This window comes from Delphinapterus leucas, chromosome 14, assembly GCF_059928025.1.
Source record: "Delphinapterus leucas isolate spDelLeu-1000000601 "Yukka" chromosome 14, BTC_Dleu_Yukka2, whole genome shotgun sequence".
Classification (NCBI taxonomy): Eukaryota; Metazoa; Chordata; class Mammalia; order Artiodactyla; family Monodontidae; genus Delphinapterus; species Delphinapterus leucas.
In genome coordinates, this window is record NC_143142.1 from 13,811,128 (window position 1) to 13,818,388 (window position 7,261).

The window sequence follows — 7,261 nt, forward strand, 5'->3', positions numbered from 1 at the left end:
CTCGGTTCAGCCCTGAAATGACAACCGTATGGATTTATACAGGTTAGAGCATCCCAACTCCGCTTCTAAGAGTGGATGTTAGGTAGTGGAGCCAGATTTCACAAATAAAAATACAGGATTCCCAGTAAAATTTGAATTTCAGATGCACAATGAGTAATTTTTTTTTACTGTAAGGAGGTCCCATGCAATACTTGGGGGTACACTTATACTAAAAATTCTTATTGATCTGAAATTCCAATTTCACTGAGTGCCTGTATTTTATCTGGCAACTTGCTACCTGCTTAGCTGACAATAGTTTCTGAAGGAATGGGATCCCCCAGGAGGGATAAGAAGGTAACATTTTTGACTTTGGAATGCTGCTCTAAGAAGGATCTTAAAGCCACAGCAACAAATGGGAGAAAGAATGTCATGATTGATTAGCAATGTCTGCCATGGGTCTGTGATGGAGAATAAAAGCATGCAAGCCACATATTTATAGCCATAGGTCAGATTCGTAATGATGTGTAATTAATGGGATCATTGGGGTTTTGAACTCGGGGTCGTTTTTTTTTTTAACGAGGAAGGAGAAGCAGGGATTATCAATGAACGTGTAAAAGAAATGGAAGTTTGGCTGATTATTTTTTTTAAAAAAGGGACTGGTGACTACATAGAGAATATGCTTTCTCCTTCTTGATCTTCTGTTTCTTGCTCTTCCTTTAAATCAGCTCTCCCGATGCCAGGCACCCAGTAGGTGCTTGACACATGAGGAAAAACCCAACACCTCACAATTTCTCCCACCAGGCAGATTGTGAGCAACTTAAGTTCATGTGACGGCAAAACCGATGAGCCTATAGGAGAACTTTTCTGAGGCCTTCATGTCGCTGAGTTTTCCTGCTCGCCCCGATATCTGAGGTCAGCGCCCTCACCCGTGCACTGCCATTCTCTGAGAACCATGGCTCCTTCCGGGCTGCAGATCTTGACCAGGGAGGAAGCCAAGAGCCAACCTTGAATGGGAATGCCCACCTTTGTGCACATTCCAGATGGCAGAAGGAACCCATTCATCAAACTCTGAAAACTGCCCCCACTCCCCAGGAAGAAGGACCATGAACTGCTTGTAAATAGATGTCTTTAGGTTTAAACAAATTGCATCATTATTTTTATTTTTTGAGGGGTGTCCATGTGAAGGGAACTAGAGGCGGGCTTTGGTATTTGTCCTGCACACAATACATGCCTGGGTCTCCTGCTGTTTCCGTATCTTCTGCCCAAGCCAACTGGCCAGCCCCATGGCCTCCCAACAGGAGAGGGGTGCCAATTCCTAGCATTCTATTTTCATATTGTTTGATGATAAAAATCGCTCCAGCGGGACGAATGGCAGTGAACAAAAACAGGAAGCAGCCCCCTGATTAGATAGGGACAGGGTAGCCTATGGAGTAAAAAACAAAATGACTACAATGATAAATGAGTGGACCATGGACACTGCCATCTCCTTCCTGAACAGGCCAAGGAAAAGTAGGAAGAAGAAATCAGGGAAGAAGTCATGACCTGGGCTGTAAGTGGGGGTGAAGGAGCCTTGCCCTGTAGCATCACTCAGTGGGTACCGTCTTTGAGTTGCCTCTTGGGTTAGGGCCACTGGGACAATCATCTGGTTTTTCGGTACTTCCTTTGAAAATCTCGCTTAGGTGATTTAGCATTTTGCTTTGAAGTGTGGAGGTCCTTTGAAATCTATGGTCTTGGGCCTTAGCCGAAACTGAGTCAGCACCTATTCTGTTCCATTATTACTCTAGGACAAGGGTGCTCAACTGGGGGAGACAATTTTGCTCTCCAGGGGATATCTGACAATGTCTAGAGCCATTTTTGGTTGTCACAACCTCTGTATTTTATTTAAAATGTGGGTCACACTAACCCCGTGTCTTACTCTAATTGTCTGGAGTAAGAAAGAGGTTGTAGATGAATCCCTGTCCACAGCCCCCAGTAAGCACGCTGCAAGTCCTGTGCTCCCAGCCCCAGGCTGGCCCAGGGGAGGAAACCTGACCCACAGGAGACCATCCATGTGCTGGCCAGTCACCCGTGTGTCATATAAGGCTCTGTCCACCAAGGCACGATTCAGCCATAAATCCTTCTCTAAGAATTTAGAATCAGTAAACCAACCTGCCAGTTGACAGGGGTCACCGGGAGTAGAGAGGTCATGATGGGGAGGGATGAGGCCACAGGCCCAGCCACCCAGAGTGGTGACAGATCAGGTGCAGAAGGAGAATGGGTTATCTATTTTAAATATAGCAGTGTGTACTTAAAATAGATAACCAACAAGAGCCTACTGTATAGGAAGGGAACTCTGTTCAGTATTCTGTAAGAACCTAAATGGGAAAAGAATTTGAAAAAGAATAGAAAATTTTAATTAATTTTCATTTAATTTTTAATTAATTAATTACTTATTTAAAAGGAGAATGGGGAAGATTCCAGAAGGGAGCAAAGATGAGAGAGGCCACAGCCCTCCCCCACCCCTGGAAGGAGAAACGGTGGCTTTTGCTTGCCAGTTCTCTCAAAGTACCCTTCTCCTTCTTGTGTTGGGGGCCTGAAAATATTTATCCTATTATTAATAATAACAGTAATAATAATAATATTCCCTATTATTGAGAATAATCTTACAATAAAAATCCTTTTAACTTGAACTTGTTTGAGTGAGCATATGTTCCTCAAACCCTAAAGAGCCCTGATTAAAGTAGCTGCCCATGTAAGCACCACCCCAGAAGAAAATCACACACTCTTCAGAGAAGGGGATTGTGGGAATAAGTAGCTGAGAGATCCATATTTGGCATCCTCACGGCTGTAAACTATTGAAGTAAACTGAAGAGCATTTCCATAAAGGAAAAAAGAAAAGATCTACCCCATTTGATAAGATCTGAGAGGCCTGGTACAATGAGCTCCCATGTTATGATGATGCCTTTAGGCTGTGACACATTTATGTTCTCACACATCTCATTCTATGAGATGGCTAAGCTTTCATGCCCCAAAAGAAATGCTATGGGACTCGCTAACTTGGCATGGCCCAGCTAGGGACTGAACGATTATTTTGGCCATCTGTAAATTGTAAATGTCAATTTACAATGTCAACTCCTGAAGAGCTGCTACACAAAAGTCAAAAGTTACACGATGGTAGTAGAAGAAGGTATAATGGAATCTTATCTGCCTACCATTCCATGCCTAGCTGTCTTCTAGAAACATTCCCTCTTTCCTTGAGAAACCCATTCTACTATGAGGTTTTGATGGGCTGAACATCACAAATTATCCCAGCCTCCTGTCCACTGATGTAGGTTGGCCACCCAAACGAGGTATTAGAGAATCTCATCCCAATGGCCCGAATGAGTGGCACAAAAAGGAAGAGGGATTAACACAAACGAACCAATCATATTCCTATGGTCTTGGGCCTTGGAATTTTTACAAAGACACTAGAGAAAAAGCCGCTTTTTTACTCTGGAGTGACTAAGTTGGGATAATATCAGCTTGAAATTGCCTCTGACCATACCTCTCCTTCCCCACTCCCTCACCAAAAAAGGAAACTCATTTGCTGTAGAAGAAAAAGATACCAATATAGAAAGAGAAATAGAGCTAAAAAGGAAAAGAAAGAGAAAGCAACTCTTAGAGAGTTTATAGTCCTAAAACCAGGTCCATCTCTAAACTTCATGGTTAGATGAGCCAACAAATTAATTTTGGTTCTTTTTTTTCTTCTTTAATTGGGTTTCTGCCACTTGCTACCGAAAACAGTCATGGATAATAGAGGATGAGTCTAAGAAGACTTGAATGAAAGAACCTAGGGATGAATTGTCAACTACATTCTTACAATATTGTACTATTGTAAGATAACATTACAGTGAAGGTCTCCAAAAGAGACCAATCCCCCCTCATCAGCCCTGCTACACCCCTCCACCATCAAACAAGAAGGAGTGTGAGATAATACTTCTAACGGGACTTGTTGAAGGGGGAAGGGCGGTCATGAAAATAAATGGAGCCTGGGTCAAAATAATTAGTAAAATATTGAGTTGAAGAAAATGATTCTAGTTTCTTTATTATGATAGGACTTCTCAGAGCCTTCTGTGTGTTAATTATACAATTGGACCCTTCAAAAGAAAAATATAATAAAATATATTATACTGCCCTGGTGGCACAGTGGTTGAGAGTCCGCCTGCCGATGCAGGGGACACGGGCTCGTGCCCCGGTCCGGGAAGATCCCACATGCCGCGGAGCGGCTGGGCCCGTGAGCCATGGCCGCTGAGCCTGCACGTCCGGAGCCTGTTGCTCCGCAACGGGAGAGGCCACAACAGTGAGAGGCCCGCGTACCGCTAAAAAAGAAATATATATATATATATATATATATATATATATATATATATATATATATATATAATATTCAGGGTCCTAGAGAAAGGAAGGAAAGAAGGAAGGAAGGAGGCGGGAGGGAGGGAGGAGGGAACAAAGAAGGAAGGAAGGAAGGAAGAAAAGGCTTTGGACACTGATCAAGAGTTTGTGCAGGGAAGGGATAAGTTAGGAGTTTGCGATTAACAGATACACACTACTATATATAAAATAGGTAACCAACAAGGACCTACTGTACAGCACAGGGAACTATATTCAATACCTTGTAATAACCTATAACGGAAAAGAATCTGAAAAAGAATAGATATATACGTATGTATAACTGAACCACTCTGCTGTACACCTTAAACTAACACGACATCGTACGTTAACTATACTTCAATTTTAAAAAAGAGTTTATTTCTAGGCCATTTCAGGTTACCTTTCACATCCCATCTCAGTTCCAGAACGTCAAATGCATCATTTACAACAAACTACGTTGTACCCTCCACTGACATTAGTGAGAAGGAAGAGACAGGCTAAAAGGGAGGGAGCCCATGGACTATTAGGGTGGAAGGAGATAGTCTTCTCCTTTTTTTTCCCGTTACTTCCAGTGCAACGTTAGCAATCCCTCTGTGTCTGCCATGTGCCAAGCACTGAATGACATGCTAGTGATACAGAAATAGACAAGACATGATCCTGAGGTCCAGGAAACTCCAGTCAGAGAGATGGACAAATAGAGATATCTCAATACAGGATGGATACTGTTAGGAGGGGAAGGGAAAGCTTCCTGGAGAAGAAGGTGCGCAGGGTGCCAGGAAAAGGGAAGAGGGAATTTAGGGTTTATGGGAAAAATAGCCAAGCCCACCCCAAAGCTATTCGCACTTTAGAACTGACGAGTCATGCCATCCTGAGGACCCTCTTCTGAATATATCTGCTGCTGCCCCTTCTGTCGGCCTTCCAAAAGCCACACGGTTCAATTTTGCTACAGAACAGCGACCAGTGGAAGTAACTGACATAGATTAAGCTATGGGCAGGCTGCATAGATCACGGGCCCAGACCTAATTCCTGCCCGGTACACTCAATTACGCAGGAGCTCCTTACTGGGGAAGCAGGTGTAGTTACTCTAAATAAGTTCAACTTTGGGCATGGATGTCATTGGGTAACTGCATTTGCCGTGCTTGGGTGATACATAAGGAAACCATCAACAGTATGACTGTTGAGTTAGCCGAGACATGGCGGGCCTTTCCTGACAGCCTGGTGTCTAAGTGAAGTAAGGGTGTACTTACTGAGAAAACCAGCTGAGCGGTCACTTCATTCACATTGCTAGCTTTTAAATTGATAGGGAAATATGCACGAATAAATAAGTAATTGCCTCTATCAACAAGACTATAAGACAGGCATCGGCAGGCTTACAATGACTGTGGGAGGCTGAGACCAGGCTAGGTAGGTAGAAGTCTGGGGTCAGGAGTAATATTAGTGCTGTGAGGAAGAAGGTTTACTAGCTGTGTGACCTTAAGCCAGTCGCTCAACCTGTCTGAGCTTCATTTTCTATAACAGAGAATGGGGGTTAATCGTTCATTTCTATATCACAGAGCCACTGTGGGTCTGACATAAGAGAATAAAGGTGAAATAGTTTCTATTTTGCAAAGTGCAGTACATATCTGAGTTATTGTGGGCAAAACTTGGGAAAGGTGGTGAAGATGGGGAGATTTGGATAGATTTGGTTAAGAGACTGTAAGAAGAAAAACATCAAAATTATTCTGGCCTATAGTACAAACTTCTAGTTATAATATGAATAAGTCCTAGGGATCTAATGTACAGCATGGTGACTACAGTTAATAATACTGTACTATATACTTGAAAGTTGCTAAGAGTGTAGATCTTAAATGTTCTCAACACAGAACAGTAATGGTAATTATATGACGTAGGTTAAGTCACTTTCCCAAGGTTAGTAGCAAGCTATGATGTGAATCCTGCTTGAGCTGGATCTCAAATTCATACCACCATGTCTCCCAATTACTTCTGATCAATTTGCAGGAATCAAAACGGAATTTAGCGTAAAGAAAATGTGGTATATATGTACAATGGAGTATTATTCAGCCTTAAAAAAGAAAGAAGAGAATCCTGCCAAAAGTGACAACATAGATGAACCTGAAGGACATTATGTTAAGTGAAATAATCTAGTCATGGAAGGATGAATACTGTATGATTCCACTTATATGAGGTATCTAACATAGCCACTCAGAAGTAGAGAGTAGAATGGTGGGTGCCATGGGCTAGAGGGAGGGAGAACTGGGGAGATGTTTAATGGGTATATATGTTCAGTTGGGACTTCCCTGGTGGTCCAGTGGTTAACACTCCACACTACCAATGCAGAGGGGCCGGGTTGGATCCCTGGTCAGGGAACTAGATCCTGCATGCCGCAACTAAAAGATCCCACGTGCTGCAACGAAGATCCTGTGTGCTACAACTAAGACCCAGCACGGCCAAATAAATAAATATTTTTAAAAATTAAAAACTAAATGTTCAGTTAGCCAAGATGAATGAGTTCTAGGGATCCGCTGTACGCCATTCTGTTTACAGTTAACGATACTGTATCGTACATGTAAACGTTTGTTCACTGCCATGTTCAATGTTCTTACTACAATTTAAAAAGGAGAGAATTTAGTCTCCCAAAGGACTAAACGTTGAACTTCAGTGGCAAAACATTGAACTTTGCGAAACCCTTATCACTTCAACTGTTAAATGGGGACAAAGCAGTAGTTACCTTACAGGGTTATCTGAGGACTGAATGACATAACCCACGCAAAGTATTTGGCATCGTGCCTAGAACATAATAAAGGCCCGATTAATGTTTGTTATTATTGTTTTTGTGATCATTAACAGAAACATCCTTAGTACTCCAGTGCCCAGACAGGTTGCTAAGAAC